This window comes from Cherax quadricarinatus, chromosome 8 (assembly GCF_038502225.1).
Source record: "Cherax quadricarinatus isolate ZL_2023a chromosome 8, ASM3850222v1, whole genome shotgun sequence".
In the NCBI taxonomy this organism is placed as follows: domain Eukaryota; kingdom Metazoa; phylum Arthropoda; class Malacostraca; order Decapoda; family Parastacidae; genus Cherax; species Cherax quadricarinatus.
This window is the reverse complement of record NC_091299.1, coordinates 62,226,588-62,247,225: the sequence shown is the minus strand read 5'-3', so window position 1 is coordinate 62,247,225 and position 20,638 is coordinate 62,226,588. Positions and strand designations below refer to the sequence as shown.

The following is a 20,638-nucleotide window of genomic DNA, read 5'->3' as shown; positions in this document are numbered from 1 at the left end:
TGCTACAGTACTAGTGCTACAGTACTAGTGCTACAGTACTAGTGCTACAGTACGAGTGTTACAGTACTAGTGCTACAGTACTAGTGCTACAATACTAGTGCTACAGTACGAGTGTTACAGTACTAGTGCTACAGTACTAGTGCTACAGTACTAGTGCTACAGTACTAGTGTTACAGTACTAGTGCTACAATACTAGTGTTACAGTACTAGTGCTACAGTACGAGTGTTACAGTACTAGTGCTACAGTACTAGTGCTACAGTACTAGTGTTACAGTACTAGTGCTACAGTACGAGTGCTACAGTACTAGTGCTACAGTACTAGTGCTACAGTACGAGTGTTACAGTACTAGTGCTACAGTACGAGTGTTACAGTACTAGTGCTACAGTACTAGTGCTACAGTACTAGTGTTACAGTACTAGTGCTACAGTACGAGTGTTACAGTACTAGTGCTAAAATACTAGTGCTACAGTACTAGTGCTACAGTACTAGTGCTACAGTTCTAGTGCTACAGTACTAGTGCTACAGTACTAGTGCTACAGTACGAGTGTTACAGTACTAGTGCTACAGTACTAGTGCTACAGTACTAGTGCTACAGTACTAGTGCTACAGTACGAGTGTTACAGTACTAGTGCTACAGTACTAGTGCTACAGTTCTAGTGCTACAGTACTAGTGCTACAGTACGAGTGTTACAGTACTAGTGCTACAGTACTAGTGTTACAGTACTAGTGCTACAGTACTAGTGCTACAGTACGAGTGCTACAGTACTAGTGCTACAGTTCTAGTGCTACAGTACTAGTGCTACAGTACTAGTGCTACAGTACGAGTGCTACAGTACTAGTGCTACAGTACTAGTGCTACAGTGCTAGTGCTACAGTACTAGTGCTACAGTACGAGTGATACAGTAGTAGTGCTGCAGTACTAGTGCTACAGTACTAGTGCTACAGTACTAGTGCTACAGTACTAGTGCTACAGTACTAGTGCTACAGTACGAGTGATACAGTACTAGTGCTACAGTACTAGTGCTACAGTACTAGTGATACAGTAGTAGTGCTACAGTACTAGTGCTACAGTACTAGTGCTACATTACTAGTGCTAGAGTACTAGTGCTACAGTACGAGTGATGCAGTAGTAGTGCTACAGTACTAGTGCTACATTACTAGTGCTACAGTACTAGTGCTACAATACTAGTGCTACAGTACTAGTGCTACAATACTAGTGCTACAGTACTAGTGATACAGTACTAGTGCTACAGTACGAGTGTTACAGTACTAGTGCTACAGTACTAGTGCTACAGTACGAGTGTTACAGTACTAGTGCTACAGTACGAGTGTTACAGTACTAGTGCTACTGTACTAGTGCTACAGTACTAGTGTTACAGTACTAGTGCTACAGTACGAGTGTTACAGTACTAGTGCTACAGTACTAGTGCTACAGTACGAGTGTTACAGTACTAGTGCTACAGTACGAGTGTTACAGTACTAGTGCTACAGTACTAGTGCTACAGTACTAGTGTTACAGTACTAGTGCTACAGTACGAGTGTTACAGTACTAGTGCTAAAATACTAGTGCTACAGTACTAGTGCTACAGTACTAGTGCTACAGTTCTAGTGCTACAGTACTAGTGCTACAGTACTAGTGCTACAGTACGAGTGTTACAGTACTAGTGCTACAGTACTAGTGCTACAGTACTAGTGCTACAGTACTAGTGCTACAGTACTAGTGCTACAGTACTAGTGCTACAGTACGAGTGTTACAGTACTAGTGCTACAGTACTAGTGCTACAGTTCTAGTGCTACAGTACTAGTGCTACAGTACGAGTGTTACAGTACTAGTGCTACAGTACTAGTGTTACAGTACTAGTGCTACAGTACTAGTGCTACAGTACGAGTGCTACAGTACTAGTGCTACAGTTCTAGTGCTACAGTACTAGTGCTACAGTACTAGTGCTACAGTACGAGTGCTACAGTACTAGTGCTACAGTACTAGTGCTACAGTGCTAGTGCTACAGTACTAGTGCTACAGTACGAGTGATACAGTAGTAGTGCTGCAGTACTAGTGCTACAGTACTAGTGCTACAGTACTAGTGCTACAGTACTAGTGCTACAGTACTAGTGCTACAGTACTAGTGCTACAGTACGAGTGATACAGTACTAGTGCTACAGTACTAGTGCTACAGTACTAGTGATACAGTAGTAGTGCTACAGTACTAGTGCTACAGTACTAGTGCTACATTAGTGCTAGAGTACTAGTGCTACAGTACGAGTGATACAGTAGTAGTGCTACAGTACTAGTGCTACAGTACTAGTGCTACATTACTAGTGCTACAGTACTAGTGCTACAATACTAGTGCTACAGTACTAGTGCTACAATACTAGTGCTACAGTACTAGTGCTACAGTACTAGTGCTACAGTACTAGTGCTACAATACTAGTGCTGCAGTACTAGTGCTACAGTACTAGTGCTACATTACTAGTGCTACATTACTAGTGCTACAATACTAGTGCTGCAGTACTAGTGCTACAGTACTAGTGCTACAATACTAGTGCTACAGTACTAGTGCTACAGTACTAGTGCTACAGTACTAGTGCTACAGTACTAGTGCTACAGTACTAGTGCTACAGTGCTAGTGCTACAGTACTAGTGCTACAGTACTAGTGCTACAGTACTAGTGCTACAGTACTAGTGCTACAGTACTAGTGCTACAGTACAAGTGCTACAGTACTAGTGCTACAGTGCTAGTGCTACAGTACTAGTGCTACAGTACTAGTGCTACAGTACTAGTGTTACAGTACTAGTGCTACAGTACGAGTGATACAGTAGTAGTGCTACAGTACTAGTGCTACAGTACTAGTGCTACAGTACTAGTGCTACAGTGCTAGTGCTACAGTACTAGTGCTACAGTACTAGTGCTACAGTACTAGTGCTACAGTGCTAGTGCTACAGTACTAGTGCTACAATACTAGTGATACAGTACTAGTGCTACAGTACTAGTGCTACAATACTAGTGCTACAGTACTAGTGCTACAGTACTAGTGCTACAGTACTAGTGCTACAGTACTAGTGCTACAATACTAGTGCTACAGTAGTAGTGCTACAGTACTAGTGCTACAGTACTAGTGCTACAGTACGAGAGCTACAGTACTAGTGCTACAGTACTAGTGCTACAGTACTAGTGCTACAGTACTAGTGCTACAGTACTAGTGATACAGTGCAAGTGCTACAGTACTAGTGCTACAGTACTAGTGCTACAGTACTAGTGCTACAATACTAGTGCTACAGTACTAGTGCTACAGTACTAGTGCTACAGTACTAGTGATACAGTGCTAGTGCTACAGTACTAGTGCTACAATACTAGTGCTACAGTACTAGTGCTACAATACTATTGCTACAGTACTAGTGCTACAATACTAGTGCTACAGTACTAGTGCTACAATACTAGTGCTACAATACTAGTGCTACAGTCGTGGGCTACAATATTAGTGCTACAGTACTAGTGCTACAATACTAGTGCTACAGTACTAGTGCTACAATACTAGTGCTACAGTACTAGTGCTACAATACTCGTGCTACAGTACTAGTGCTACAGTACTAGAGCTACAGTACTAGTGCTACAGTACTAGTGCTACAGTACGAGTGCTACAATACTAGTGCTACAGTACTAGTGCTACAATACTAGTGCTACAGTACTAGTGCTACAGTACTAGTGCTACAGTACTAGTGCTACAATACTAGTGCTACAGTACTAGTGCTACAGTACTAGTGCTACAATACTAGTGCTACAGTACTAGTGCTACAGTACTAGTGCTACAGTACTAGTGCTACAGTACTAGTGCTACAATACTAGTGCTGCAATACTAGTGCTACAATACTAGTGCTACAGTACTAGTGCTACAGTACTAGTGCTACAATACTAGTACAATACTAGTGCTACAATACTAGTGCTACAGTACTAGTGCTACAATACTAGTGCTACAGTACTAGTGCTACAATACTAGTGCTACAGTACTAGTGCCACAGTACGAGTGCTACAATACTAGTGCTACAGTACTAGTGCTGCAGTACTAGTGCTACAATACTAGTGCTACAGTACTAGTGCTACAATACTAGTGCTACAGTACTAGTGCTACAATACTAGTGCTACAATACTAGTGCTACAGTACTAGTGCTGCAATACTAGTGCTACAGTACTAGTGCTACAATACTAGTGCTACAGTACTAGTGCTACAGTACTAGTGCTACAGTACTAGTGCTATAATACTAGTGCTACAGTACTAGTGCTACAATAGTGCTACAATACTAGTGCTACAATACTAGTGCTACAGTACTAGTGCTGCAGTACTAGTGCTACAATACTAGTGCTACAATACTAGTGCTACAGTACTAGTGCTACAGTACTAGTGCTACAATACTAGTGCTACAGTACTAGTGCTACAATACTAGTGCTACAGTACTAGTGCTACAATACTAGTGCTACAATACTAGTACTACAGTACTAGTGCTACAATACTAGTGCTACAGTACTAGTGCTACAATAGTGCTACAGTACTAGTGCTACAATACTAGTGCTACAGTACTAGTGCTGCAGTACTAGTGCTACAGTACTAGTGCTACAGTACTAGTGCTACAATACTAGTGCTACAGTACTAGTGCTACAGTACTAGTGCTACAGTACTAGTGCTGCAGTACTAGTGCTGCAGTACTAGTGCTACAGTACTAGTGCTACAATACTAGTGCTACAGTACTAGTGCTACAATACTAGTGCTACAGTACTAGTGCTACAGTACTAGTGCTACAGTACTAGTGCTACAATACTAGTGCTACAATACTAGTGCTACAGTACTAGTGCTACAGTACTAGTGCTACAATACTAGTGCTACAATACTAGTGCTACAATACTAGTGCTACAATACTAGTGCTACAATACTAGTGCTACAGAACTAGTGCTACAGTACTAGTGCTACAATACTAGTGCTACAGTACTAGTGCTACAATACTAGTGCTACAATACTAGTGCTACAGTACTAGTGCTACATTACTAGTGCTACAGTACTAGTGCTACAATACTAGTGCTACATTACTAGTGCTACAATAGTGCTACAGTACTAGTGCTACAGTACTAGTGCTACAATACTAGTGCTACAGTACTAGTGCTACAATACTAGCGCTACAGTACTAGTGCTACAATACTAGTGCTACAGTACTAGTGCTACAATACTAGTGCTACAGTACTAGTGCTACAATACTAGTGCTACAGTACTAGTGCTACAATACTAGTGCTACAGTACTAGTGCTACAATACTAGTGCTACAATACTAGTGCTACAGTACTAGTGCTACAATACTAGTGCTACATTACTAGTGCTACAATTCTAGTGCTACAGTACTAGTGCTACAATACTAGTGCTACAGTACTAGTGCTACAATACTAGTGCTACAATACTAGTACTACAGTACTAGTGCTACAATACTAGTGCTACAGTACTAGTGCTACAATAGTGCTACAGTACTAGTGCTACAATAGTGCTACAGTACTTATGCTACAATACTAGTGCTACAGTACTAGTGCTACAATACTAGTGCTACAGTACTAGTGCTACAATACTAGTGCTACAATACTAGTGCTACAATACTAGTGCTACAATACTAGTGCTACAGTATTAGTGCTACAATACTAGTGCTACAGTACTAGTGCTACAATGCTAGTGCTACAATACTAGTGCTACAATACTACTGCTACAATACTAGTGCTACAATACTAGTGCTACAGTACTAGTGCTACAATACTAGTGCTACAGTACTAGTGCTGCAATACTAGTGCTACAATACTAGTGCTACAGTACTAGTGCTACAATTCTAGTGCTACAGTACTAGTGCTACAATACTAGTGCTACAATACTAGTGCTACAGTACTAGTGCTACAATACTAGTGCTACAGTACTAGTGCTACAATACTAGTGCTACAATACTAGTGCTACAATACTATTGCTACAATACTAGTGCTACAATACTAGTGCTACAGTACTAGTGCTGCAATACTAGTGCTACAATACTAGTGCTACAGTACTAGTGCTACAATACTAGTGCTACAGTACTAGTGCTACAATACTAGTGCTACAGTACTAGTGCTACAATACTAGTGCTACAGTACTAGTGCTACAATACTAGTGCTACAGTACTAGTGCTACAATACTAGTGCTACAGTACTAGTGCTACAATACTAGTGCTACAGTACTAGTGCTACAATACTAGTGCTACAGTACTAGTGCTACAATACTAGTGCTACAGTACTAGTGCTACAATACTAGTGCTACAGTACTAGTGCTACAATAGTAGTGTTACAGTACTAGTGCTACAATACTAGTGCTACATTACTAGTGCTACAGTACTAGTGCTACAATACTAGTGCTACAATACTAGTGCTACAGTACTAGTGCTACAATACTAGTGCTACAGTACTAGTGCTACAATACTAGTGCTACAGTACTAGTGCTACAATACTAGTGCTACAATACTAGTGCTACAGTACTAGTGCTACAATACTAGTGCTACAGTACTAGTGCTACAGTACTAGTGCTACAGTACTAGTGCTACAATACTAGTGCTACAGTACTAGTGCTACAATACTAGTGCTACAGTACTAGTGCTACAATACTAGTGCTACAGTACTAGTGCTACAATACTAGTGCTACAGTACTAGTGCTACAATACTAGTGCTACAGTACTAGTGCTACAATACTAGTGCTACAGTACTAGTGCTACAATACTAGTGCTACAATACTAGTGCTACAATACTAGTGCTACAATACTAGTGCTACAATACTAGTGCTACAATACTAGTGCTACAGTACTAGTGCTACAATACTAGTGCTACAATACTAGTGCTACAATACTAGTGCTACAGTACTAGTGCTACAATACTAGTGCTACAGTACTAGTGCTACAATACTAGTGCTACAGTACTAGTGCTACAGTTCTAGTGCTACAGTACTAGTGCTACAATACTAGTGCTACAGTACTAGTGCTACAATACTAGTGCTACAATACTAGTGCTACAATACTAGTGCTACAATACTAGTGCTACAGTACTAGTGCTACAATAGTGCTACAGTACTAGTGCTACAGTACTAGTGCTACAATACTAGTGCTACAATACTAGTGCTACAGTACTAGTGCTACAATAGTGCTACAGTACTAGTGCTACAGTACTAGTGCTACAATACTAGTGCTACAGTTCTAGTGCTACAATACTAGTGCTACAATACTAGTGCTACAGTACTAGTGCTACAATACTAGTGCTACAGTGCTAGTGCTACAATACTAGTGCTACAGTACTAGTGCTACAATACTAGTGCTACAATACTAGTGCTACAGTACTAGTGCTACAGTACTAGTGCTACAGTACTAGTGCTACAGTACTAGTGCTACAGTACTAGTGCTACAATACTAGTGCTACAGTACTAGTGCTACAATACTAGTGCTACGGTACTAGTGCTACAATACTAGTGCTACAGTACTAGTGCTACAATACTAGTGCTACAGTACTAGTGCTACAATACTAGTGCTACAGTACTAGTGCTACAATACTAGTGCTACAGTACTAGTGCTACAATACTAGTGCTACAATACTAGTGCTACAATACTAGTGCTACAGTACTAGTGCTACAATACTAGTGCTACAATACTAGTGCTACAGTACTAGTGCTACAATACTAGTGCTACAGTACTAGTGCTACAATACTAGTGCTACAGTACTAGTGATACAATACTAGTGCTACAGTACTAGTGCTACAGTACTAGTGCTACAGTACTAGTGCTACAATACTAGTGCTACAGTACTAGTGCTACAATACTAGTGCTACAGTACTAGTGCTACAGTACTAGTGCTACAGTACTAGTGCTACAATACTAGTGCTACAGTACTAGTGCTACAATACTAGTGCTACAGTACTAGTGCTACAATACTAGTGCTACAGTACTAGTGCTACAATACTAGTGCTACAGTACTAGTGCTACAATAGTGCTACAGTACTAGTGCTACCGTACTAGTGCTACAGTACTAGTGCTACAATACTAGTGCTACAATACTAGTGCTACAGTACTAGTGCTACAATAGTGCTACAGTACTAGTGCTACAATAGTGCTACAGTACTAGTGCTGCAGTACTAGTGCTACAGTACTAGTGCTACAATAGTGCTACAGTACTAGTGCTACAATAGTGCTACAGTACTTATGCTACAATACTAGTGCTACAATACTAGTGCTACAATACTAGTGCTACAGTACTAGTGCTACAATAGTGCTACAATACTAGTGCTACAGTACTAGTGCTACAATACTAGTGCTACAATACTAGTGCTACAGTACTAGTGCTACAATAGTGCTACAGTACTAGTGCTACAATAGTGCTACAGTACTAGTGCTGCAGTACTAGTGCTACAGTACTAGTGCTACAATACTAGTGCTACAGTACTTGTGCTACAGTACTAGTGCTACAATACTAGTGCTACAGTACTAGTGCTACAGTACTAGTGCTACAATACTAGTGCTACAGTACTAGTGCTACAATAGTGCTACAGTACTAGTGCTGCAGTACTAGTGCTACAGTACTAGTGCTACAATACTAGTGCTACAATACTAGTGCTACAATACTAGTGCTACAATACTAGTGCTACAGTACTAGTGCTACAATAGTGCTACAATACTAGTGCTACAGTACTAGTGCTACAATACTAGTGCTACAATACTAGTGCTACAGTACTTGTGCTACAGTACTAGTGCTACAACACTAGTGCTACAATAGTGCTACAGTACTAGTGCTACAATAGTGCTACAGTACTAGTGCTGCAGTACTAGTGCTACAGTACTAGTGCTACAGTACTAGTGCTACAATACTAGTGCTACAATACTAGTGCTACAGTACTAGTGCTACAATACTAGTGCTACAGTACTAGTGCTGCAGTACTAGTGCTACAGTACTAGTGCTGCAGTACTAGTGCTACAGTACTAGTGCTACAGTACTAGTGCTACAATACTAGTGCTACAGTACTAGTGCTACAGTACTAGTGCTACAATACTAGTGCTACAGTACTAGTGCTACAGTACTAGTGCTACAATACTAGTGCTACAGTACTAGTGCTACAGTACTAGTGCTACAGTACTAGGTAAAGATTAACTGGTTCATCTGTCTGTGGTACTGATCCCCGGTCATCCCATTCACATATAACAATGTTTCTTGTCACCACATTTGCCAGGTTGTGTCTCGTGGTGTTTACAATCTCTCGAGTACCTGTACAGACTCTCACAACTGTTACACCAATCTTGTTAGAAAAAGGTCATTTGTGTACAGTCAGGACTTAATAAATGTCCTAAACTGTACATAAATGTCCTCAACTTACACAAATGATGTTTGCACTGTCGTTGTTATTTTAACTTTGTTGATGCTGTTTGTATTTAGTCTACACAAACTCAGTCAAGCAACTGAATTATTGAGAACTCCTCAAGTCTCTTAAGGTTTACTTGTTGGACTGTAGACATGGCATCAGAGTTGACATCTGCAACATTCTGAAGGGATTCTTGCAATTCTGCACACTGACATCACTGCCTAGTGCAGTGAGAGGCTCGGCACATAGTGCAAAATACTTCACATGGGAAGCAGGTTAGGTACGCTTAGGTTAAGTAAGGTAAGATTTGGTTAGGAAAAGTAGGGCTAGGTTAGGTTAGGTTAGGTTAGGTTTGTCAGGAAACAGGAGAAGTGTTTCCTGGCACTGGTCATATTCACATAAAGAACCGCTATTTGTAAAGCGACCAAGACTTTTCAACGCCGTCTCTATATGACGTAAGTAGAACTAGCAACTGACCTCTGAGGAATCTACAAGACAGAACTTGCCAGTCTCAGGTTAGTTTCTAATCAACCAGACTGTGAGACCTATGTTGGTTTGCGCGAGGTTCTAGATAAATACTTTTTATTTTAGTAATTTAGCATGAAGTAGGCCTGGTCTAGGACTAGGCTGGAGGGGCGTGACCTGGAATTTGACTACTTGCAGAATACAGTCTAGGTGTATATAGGTTTGTTCAGGTTCAACGTGAGGTTCTTACGTTAAGTGATCTATCAGGTTAGTGTTAAGTGATCTATCAGGTTAGTGTTAAGTGATCTATCAGGTTAGTGTTAATTGATCTATCAGGTTAGTGTTAAGTGATCTATCAGGTTAGTGTTAAGTGATCTATCAGGTTAGTGTTAAGTGATCTATCAGGTTAGTGTTAAGTGATCTATCAGGTTAGTGTTAAGTGATCTATCAGGTTAGTGTTAAGTGATCTATCAGGTTAGTGTTAAGTGATCTATCAGGTTAGTGTTAAGTGATCTATCAGCTTAGTGTTAAGTGATCTATCAATTTTGTTGTTGGTTCACATCAGCAGTGATCATGATGGTAGTGGTGTCATCAGCAGTGATCATGATGGTAGTGGTGTCATCAGCAGTGATCATGATGGTAGTGGTGTCATCAGCAGTGATCATGATGGTGGTGGTGTCATCAGCAGTGATCATGATGGTAGTGGTGTCATCAGCAGTGATCATGATGGTAGTGGTGTCATCAGCAGTGATCATGATGGTAGTGGTGTCATCAGCAGTGATCATGATGGTAGTGGTGTCATCAGCAGTGATCATGATGGTAGTGGTGTCATCAGCAGTGATCATGATGGTAGTGGTGTCATCAGCAGTGATCATGATGGTAGTGGTGTCATCAGCAGTGATCATGATGGTAGTGGTGTCATCAGCAGTGATCATGATGGTAGTGGTGTCATCAGCAGTGATCATGATGGTAGTGGTGTCATCAGCAGTGATCATGATGGTAGTGGTGTCATCAGCAGTGATCATGATGGTAGTGGTGTCATCAGCAGTGATCATGATGGTAGTGGTGTCATCAGCAGTGATCATGATGGTAGTGGTGTCATCAGCAGTGATCATGATGGTAGTGGTGTCATCAGCAGTGATCATGATGGTAGTGGTGTCATCAGCAGTGATCATGATGGTAGTGGTGTCATCAGCAGTGATCATGATGGTAGTGGTGTCATCAGCAGTGATCATGATGGTAGTGGTGTCATCAGCAGTGATCATGATGGTAGTGGTGTCATCAGCAGTGATCATGATGGTAGTGGTGTCATCAGCAGTGATCATGATGGTAGTGGTGTCATCAGCAGTGATCATGATGGTAGTGGTGTCATCAGCAGTGATCATGATGGTAGTGGTGTCATCAGCAGTGATCATGATGGTAGTGGTGTCATCAGCAGTGATCATGATGGTAGTGGTGTCATCAGCAGTGATCATGATGGTAGTGGTGTCATCAGCAGTGATCATGATGGTAGTGGTGTCATCAGCAGTGATCATGATGGTAGTGGTGTCATCAGCAGTGATCATGATGGTAGTGGTGTCATCAGCAGTGATCATGATGGTAGTGGTGTCATCAGCAGTGATCATGATGGTAGTGGTGTCATCAGCAGTGATCATGATGGTAGTGGTGTCATCAGCAGTGATCATGATGGTAGTGGTGTCATCAGCAGTGATCATGATGGTAGTGGTGTCATCAGCAGTGTCATCAGCAGTGATCATGATGGTAGTGGTGTCATCAGCAGTGATCATGATGGTAGTGGTGTCATCAGCAGTGATCATGATGGTAGTGGTGTCATCAGCAGTGATCATGATCGTAGTGGAGACATCATCAGTGATCAGTGATCATCAGATGATCATGTAGTGGTGTCATCAGCAGTGCTCAGGATGGTAGTGGTGTCATCAGCAGTGATCATGATGGTAGTGGTGTCATCAGCAGTGATCATGATGGTAGTGGTGTCATCAGCAGTGATCATGATGGTAGTGGTGTCATCAGCAGTGATCATGATGGTAGTGGTGTCATCAGCAGTGATCATGATGGTAGTGGTGTCATCAGCAGTGATCATGATGGTAGTGGTGTCATCAGCAGTGATCATGATGGTAGTGGTGTCATCAGCAGTGATCATGATGGTAGTGGTGTCATCAGCAGTGATCATGATGGTAGTGGTGTCATCAGCAGTGATCATGATGGTAGTGGTGTCATCAGCAGTGATCATGATGGTAGTGGTGTCATCAGCAGTGATCATGATGGTAGTGGTGTCATCAGCAGTGATCATGATGGTAGTGGTGTCATCAGCAGTGATCATGATGGTAGTGGTGTCATCAGCAGTGATCATGATGGTAGTGGTGTCATCAGCAGTGATCATGATGGTAGTGGTGTCATCAGCAGTGATCATGATGGTAGTGGTGTCATCAGCAGTGATCATGATGGTAGTGGTGTCATCAGCAGTGATCATGATGGTAGTGGTGTCATCAGCAGTGATCATGATGGTAGTGGTGTCATCAGCAGTGATCATGATGGTAGTGGTGTCATCAGCAGTGATCATGATGGTAGTGGTGTCATCAGCAGTGATCATGATGGTAGTGGTGTCATCAGCAGTGATCATGATGGTAGTGGTGTCATCAGCAGTGATCATGATGGTAGTGGTGTCATCAGCAGTGATCATGATGGTAGTGGTGTCATCAGCAGTGATCATGATGGTAGTGGTGTCATCAGCAGTGATCATGATGGTAGTGGTGTCATCAGCAGTGATCATGATGGTAGTGGTGTCATCAGCAGTGATCATGATGGTAGTGTCATCAGCAGTGATCATGATGGTAGTGGTGTCATCAGCAGTGATCATGATGGTAGTGTCATCAGCAGTGATCATGATGGTAGTGTCATCAGCAGTGATCATGATGGTAGTGTCATCAGCAGTGATCATGATGGTAGTGTCATCAGCAGTGATCATGATGGTAGTGTCATCAGCAGTGATCATGATGGTAGTGGTGTCATCAGCAGTGATCATGATGGTAGTGGTGTCATCAGCAGTGATCATGATGGTAGTGTCATCAGCAGTGATCATGATGGTAGTGGTGTCATCAGCAGTGATCATGATGGTAGTGGTGTCATCAGCAGTGATCATGATGGTAGTGTCATCAGCAGTGATCATGATGGTAGTGGTGTCATCAGCAGTGATCATGATGGTAGTGGTGTCATCAGCAGTGATCATGATGGTAGTGGTGTCATCAGCAGTGATCATGATGGTAGTGGTGTCATCAGCAGTGATCATGATGGTAGTGGTGTCATCAGCAGTGATCATGATGGTAGTGGTGTCATCAGCAGTGATCATGATGGTAGTGGTGTCATCAGCAGTGATCATGATGGTAGTGGTGTCATCAGCAGTGATCATGATGGTAGTGGTGTCATCAGCAGTGATCATGATGGTAGTGGTGTCATCAGCAGTGTGATCATCAGCAGTGATCATGCTGGGAGGGGTGTCCTCAGCAGTGATCATGATGGTAGTGGTGTCATCAGCAGTGATCATGATGGTAGTGGTGTCATCAGCAGTGATCATGATGGTAGTGGTGTCATCAGCAGTGATCATGATGGTAGTGGTGTCATCAGCAGTGATCATGATGGTAGTGGTGTCATCAGCAGTGATCATGATGGTAGTGGTGTCATCAGCAGTGATCATGATGGTAGTGGTGTCATCAGCAGTGATCATGATGGTAGTGGTGTCATCAGCAGTGATCATGATGGTAGTGGTGTCATCAGCAGTGATCATGATGGTAGTGGTGTCATCAGCAGTGATCATGATGGTAGTGGTGTCATCAGCAGTGATCATGATGGTAGTGGTGTCATCAGCAGTGATCATGATGGTAGTGGTGTCATCAGCAGTGATCATGATGGTAGTGGTGTCATCAGCAGTGATCATGATGGTAGTGGTGTCATCAGCAGTGATCATGATGGTAGTGGTGTCATCAGCAGTGATCATGATGGTAGTGGTGTCATCAGCAGTGATCATGATGGTAGTGGTGTCATCAGCAGTGATCATGATGGTAGTGGTGTCATCAGCAGTGATCATGATGGTAGTGGTGTCATCAGCAGTGATCATGATGGTAGTGGTGTCATCAGCAGTGATCATGATGGTAGTGGTGTCATCAGCAGTGATCATGATGGTAGTGGTGTCATCAGCAGTGATCATGATGGTAGTGGTGTCATCAGCAGTGATCATGATGGTAGTGGTGTCATCAGCAGTGATCATGATGGTAGTGGTGTCATCAGCAGTGATCATGATGGTAGTGGTGTCATCAGCAGTGATCATGATGGTAGTGGTGTCATCAGCAGTGATCATGATGGTAGTGGTGTCATCAGCAGTGATCATGATGGTAGTGGTGTCATCAGCAGTGATCATGATGGTAGTGGTGTCATCAGCAGTGATCATGATGGTAGTGGTGTCATCAGCAGTGATCATGATGGTAGTGGTGTCATCAGCAGTGATCATGATGGTAGTGGTGTCATCAGCAGTGATCATGATGGTAGTGGTGTCATCAGCAGTGATCATGATGGTAGTGGTGTCATCAGCAGTGATCATGATGGTAGTGGTGTCATCAGCAGTGATCATGATGGTAGTGGTGTCATCAGCAGTGATCATGATGGTAGTGGTGTCATCAGCAGTGATCATGATGGTAGTTGTGTCATCAGCAGTGATCATGATGGTAGTGGTGTCATCAGCAGTGATCATGATGGTAGTGGTGTCATCAGCAGTGATCATGATGGTAGTGGTGTCATCAGCAGTGATCGTGATGGTAGTGGTGTCATCAGCAGTGATCGTGATGGTAGTGGTGTCATCAGCAGTGATCGTGATGGTAGTGGTGTCATCAGCAGTGATCATGATGGTAGTGGTGTCATCAGCAGTGATCATGATGGTAGTGGTGTCATCAGCAGTGATCATGATGGTAGTGGTGTCATCAGCAGTGATCATGATGGTAGTGGTGTCATCAGCAGTGATCATGATGGTAGTGGTGTCATCAGCAGTGATCATGATGGTAGTGGTGTCATCAGCAGTGATCATGATGGTAGTGGTGTCATCAGCAGTGATCATGATGGTAGTGGTGTCATTGCTGAAGTGTGACTTGAAAACCTCCCCATCTTACTTTAACTTGGTCTTCTGTATACCTGGAGTATACCTGGAGTATACCTGGAGTATACCTGGAGTATACCTGGAGGGTGTTCTGGGGGTCTACGCCCCCACCACAAGTTTGTGCGACATGCGGAATCTTCGGGGTAATGGATAGGACTTGGATGGAGAGAGTGTTTGAATTAAGAGGCTCAGGATCAAGTGGACTCTGGTGGAAGCTGAATATACAGATCCGTCTTTGGAATGTTAGGAACTATTTCTTTAGTCGGAGGCAGGTTGAAAAGTGGCGTGACGTGGGTGATTCAGTAGTAGAGGCCAGGAGTCTCGACCCCCAAGATAGCAGCTCGGCGAGTTCTCTCTCTCTCTCTCTCTCTCTCTCTCTCTCTCTCTCTCTCTCTCTCTCTCTCTCTCTCTCTCTCTCTCTCTCTCTCTCTCTCTCTCTCTCTCTCTCTCACCATTTTCATCATGTCCACGAGAAAAAAAAATTAGAAAAATGCATCAAAAAAAATTACCTTAGGGAAAATGTTGAATTAATATTGGGTTGTATAGGATGAGAGGGAGGGAGGCCGGGCGAGAACCAGAGGAGCAGGTAGAACCTACCGGTAAGATGCCGGGCGAGAACCAGAGGAGCAGGTAGAACCTACCGGTAAGAGGCCGGGCGAGAACCAGAGGAGCAGGTAGAACCTACCGGTAAGAGGCCGGGCGAGAACCAGAGGAGCAGGTAGAACCTACCGGTAAGAGGCCGGGCGAGAACCAGAGGAGCAGGTAGAACCTCCCGGTAAGAGGCCGGGCGAGAACCAGAGGAGCAGGTAGAACCTACCGGTAAGAGGCCGCGCGAGAACCAGAGGAGCAGGTAGAACCTACCGGTAAGATGCCGGGCGAGAACCAGAGGAGCAGGTAGAACCTACCGGTAAGAGGCCGGGCGAGAACCAGAGGAGCAGGTAGAACCTACCGGTAAGAGGCCGGGCGAGAACCAGAGGAGTAGGTAGAACCTACCTACAGCTGCTGCTGCTGCTGCTGCTGCTGCTGCTGCTGTTGTTGTTGTTGTTTGTCTTCGGGTATTGAAAATTCAAGACTGCCTTGGATTTTCCTGTTGGTGATTTCATTTTAAAACAAAAATTGGAAGACTGTAATGTCTGTGATGGCAGGGAGGGTGCCAGGAGCTAGTGTGCATGATGATAGGTTGGATAACTAGAACCTTTAAGAGATGGCAGACCAGTGACGATACTTTTTAAGTTATCTCTAGGCTGAGTACACTGCTCTCTAACAGCTCCTTCTAAGACTGGCAGAATCACGGGCCTGGAGAAGGTGCAGAGAGCCTTCACTGTTCGTATACATTCAGTCAGGCAGAGACATTATTCGAGAAACTTGAATATCCCGTAGTGACAAGCAGTTATGCAGCGAGAAGTAACTCGGTAAGTGTAAGGGACCCAAGGCTCAACACGCTTCCTTAAATATTTAACCTTAGGGGTATTAAGGACAGTGTGCCTTTAAGAGGAAAATTGACAAGTTACTTAAGTCGGTTTTTTTTATTACCCGGGCTGTGGTACTTACAGTGGAGTTTGTGCTACTAGCACCAACAACCTGATTGATGAGGACTGATCTGGGACCGGGCGGCCACGGGGTCAGTGACCCCACTGAAATGTGTAAAGGTAATTCAGTGATAATAGCAAGAGTAGAGAGCGTCACCCGAGTAATGAAACTCGCAACCTGTCCACCATAGACTTTATACCTCCCTCCCTACTTACCTCACAAACCTTACCTCCTCCTCCTCCTCCACCTCTTCTGCCTCCTCCTCCTCTTCCTCCTCCTCCTCCTCTTCCTCCTCCTCCTCTTCCTGTTCCTCCTCCTCCTCTTCCTGTTCCTCCTCCTCCTGTTGGTGCTGGTACTTAGCTTGTCAGAGTGAGTGTGGGATAACATGCTGGTGTAGTGATCTTAGTATCACATTTCCTGGTGTATTGTGAGACTCCATTTGGCTCCTCTCTTATAAATAGCCTTTGTTAGATACTCTCAGTCTTGGCACTTTTGATACAGTGTTGGCACCTTTGATACAGTGTTGGCACCTTTGATACTCTCAGTGTTAGCACCTTTGTTTAATACTATCACTGTTGGCACCTTTGTTTCATATCATCAGTGTTGGCACCTTTGTTTGATACTCTGTGTTGGCACCTTTGTTTCATACCATCAGTGTTGGCACCTTTGTTTGATACTCTGTGTTGGCACCTTTGTTTGATACTGTCAGTGTTGGCACCTTGATTCAGTGTTGGCACCCTTGTTTCGTACCATCATTGTTGGCTTTCGAGAGTTTCCTCGGAGCCCAGTCTTGGGCCAGGCTCGTCTGGTGCTAGCATGGTCAGTCAGGCTGTTACTGCTGGTGGCCTTCAGCCCCATATATCCATCACAGCCTGGTTGATCTGGCATCTGGTGACGATACTTGCCCATTGAAAACTTCAACACTTGTTCCAGCAGTGTTTCTCATATCTGTAACCACGAATGTTGATACAGTGTTCCTTGTTTGTACCCACGGTGCCCCTGGTTTTCACTGGGATTTTTTTTTACACATTCTCCCGTATCTCTGGCTCCAGTATGTTGTTATGGCAGTGTGCAGATTTAGGACCAGACCCTCAAGTGCCTTCCAGGTATATATTATCATGTATTTATCTCTCCTCCGCGCCACTGAGTACATATTTAGTAAATTAAATGCTTTATTGGCTCCATGTGGGCTTTAAACCATCTCTTCTTTTATTCCAGCTCTGATATTTCTCCTGCCCTGAACGGGTCCGTCAACACTGAGCAGTATTTTAAACGATAGAGCTCAAGCGGTTTGAAAGTGTCATCATTTGTACTATTTCTGTTGTTTTGAAAGTTCTCATGATATATCCCCAGTCAGTTTCCTAACTTTCGTGATGTTTACTTTATTGTATTCTTTGACAGGTCGGCCGACATTATTACTCCCAGGTCTTTCACATGTACCTTTCGCTCTGTTTGGCGATCTTCTTGCGTTTGGTATACAGTCTCCCTCTTGTGTTCTTCATTCTTTCCATTTCTAAGTAGTTGAAACTTGTCATTATTTAACGCCATGTTGTTCTCCAGTGCAATTTTTTTCGTGTCTTCTACCGAGGTGATTTTCATTCTTCTTTTGGTATCGTCTGCAAATGATATGTAACTGTGATGGGTATTTTTATCCGTCTGCTACGAGGATAAGAAACAGTAAAGGTACCAGGACAGTACCTTGGGGTATTGAGCTTTTAACTTTGCAAATGCTCGATTTTGCTCTTGTTAACTGCTTCTCTTTGTGTTCTGTTTGTCGGAAAATTAAAGATCCATTTGCTTACTTTCCCCGTTATACCTAACACCTCCAGTTTGTGTGTAGTCATCCATGATCACACTTGTCAAACCCCCTTTGCGAAATCTGTGTATACCACATCTGCGTTTTGATTTTCCAACGCCTTCGTAATTCTGTCATGGTGGTTTAGTAGCTGTGACTGGCATTATCTTCCTCCTCTAAATCCACCCTAGTTTGTTATGTAGGTTATGTTCTTCCGTAGAGTTTATAATTTGACATCTCATCACTCTTTTGAAGACTTTTATGATGTGGGAGGTTAGGGCTACTGGTGTGTAATTTTTAGCTAGTGGTCTACTACCTCCCTCATGCAAAGGAACTATGTCTGCACTCTTTAAGGCCTCCAGTATTTCTCCAAAGAATACTGAGGGCTCGTGCTTGTGGTATATTGGTCCTTTTCAGTTGCTGCATGAGTTGACGTGGTGTGGAGTTGCACATGATGTGGAGTAGGCATGGCATGGTCGTGTGTGTATGTGTGCCTGGTATGGATTACCTTAGAGTTGACTGGCTGTGTGTACTGGGCTATATTACCTGTGTACTGGGCTATTGATTAGTACTGGGTCTGTTGATTAGCTGTGTATACCGGGCTCTGTGGATTGGCTGTGTGTACCGGGCTCTGTTGATTGGCTGTATGACTTGGTACTGTGTACTGGTCTCTATTGATTAGCTGTGCGCACTGGTCTTTTGATTGGCGGTGTGGGCTGGCAGTGTTTACTGGGCTGTATTGATTCAAGTGTCGTCTGGCAGTGTGTACTGAGCTCTATTGATTGGGAGTGCGGGCTGACAGTGTACATTGGGCTCTGCTTTCGCTGCGTAGGCTGGTAGTATATACCGGGCTCTATTGAAGAGTCGGGAACCTCTGACACTCACCAAGATTTCTCTTAGTGTGCTCGTCACGCCCCTACTTTTTAGTGGAGGCATTTTGCACCATCTGTCAAGTCTCTCGTTGTCTTATTGAGTGATTTTAGTGTGTAGGTTTGGGACCAGTCACTCTAGGGTTTTCCAGGTGTAAATTATGATGTACCTTTCTCGCCTACGTTTCAAGGAATACAGTTAAAGAGATTTCAAGCATTCCCAGTAGTTCGGGTGTTTGAATGTATACAAGCATTGAAATTCTCTGTATGTTTTCCAGCTAAGCAATCTGGCCTTGAAGGTGGTGGTCAGTATACAACAGTATTCCAGCCTGGAGTGAACAAGTGACTTGAAGAGTATTATCACTGTCTCAGCATCTCTTGTCTTGAAAGTTCTAGTTATCCAATCTTGTGGTAGTAAATACAACATTGCTGTGATCTTCGAATGTGAGGTCACTCCCACGTTTCGCACATGGAACTTTCGCTGTATTGAATTATTTAAGTTTGTCTTATGCTCTGTTACAATCATCTGTTACTCATCCTCGTTAAAAACTACATTGTTGTCTGAGGTCCACTGGAAGACGTGATTTACATATCACCTGAAGAGTCACTGTGTCAGCGACGGACGTCACTCTCAAGGAGATTCTGGTGACATCAGCAAAGGATGTTACAGTGGTATGATTTATGTTCTTGTCTGTGTAGGACATACGACTAAGAGATGGAAGTGGGAATTTTTCGTATGAGAAGAGAGAGAGAGAGAGAGAGAGAGAGAGAGAGAGAGAGAGAGGCGGGACACGGGACACGGGACACGGGACACGGGAGAATATTATGGAGGGGTGATACATGCAGTGGACTGGCCTGTCTTGGGACCGGGTTGATGGGGTGATGACCCCTAAATCAACAAGTGGTGAGACAGACAGAGACAGACAGACATACAGACAGGACATACATCCCGAGGTTTATCGACCAGGCTGTTGAGGACTTTCATAGAATACTATATAATTGACCTTAAGTTTACCTTCTACAGTTTCCGGGGGTCATCGCCCCCGCAGCCGAGTCCCAGATCAGATTCCAGGTTACAGGCTGCAGGCAGCCCAGAGTGTGCACCACAGCCTAGTTGATCAGTAATTGATTTGATAAGCTTATCAAGATCACTCTTGAAGACAGCCAGGGGTCTGTTGGTAATTCCCCTTAATCACCAAGGAAGGGCGTTGAAGAGTCGAGGTCCTATTACACTGGGTACGTAATAAACTATCACTGTACGCACTGCACCCACGATCACTAGTGTGTCACTGTCGGAACTACAGAATAAGTGTCACAGCTGTGATGGTCCTGGTGTAGTGTACACCTCTCGTACATGCAACTTTCTGGGTGTAATAAGTGAAATGTCTTAAGGAAAGTTGTCCTTTACAAGCAGGTTGTGGAAGTTAGTGGTGTACG

General features: G+C 43.4%; 1 protein-coding gene across 3 annotated transcripts in view; it reads left to right on the top strand.

The window, feature by feature from the left end:
- LOC128685297 (rap guanine nucleotide exchange factor 2) overlaps positions 1-20,638 on the top strand; it is an 832,363-nt gene that overhangs the window by 585,989 nt on the left and 225,736 nt on the right. The window lies entirely within an intron of this gene.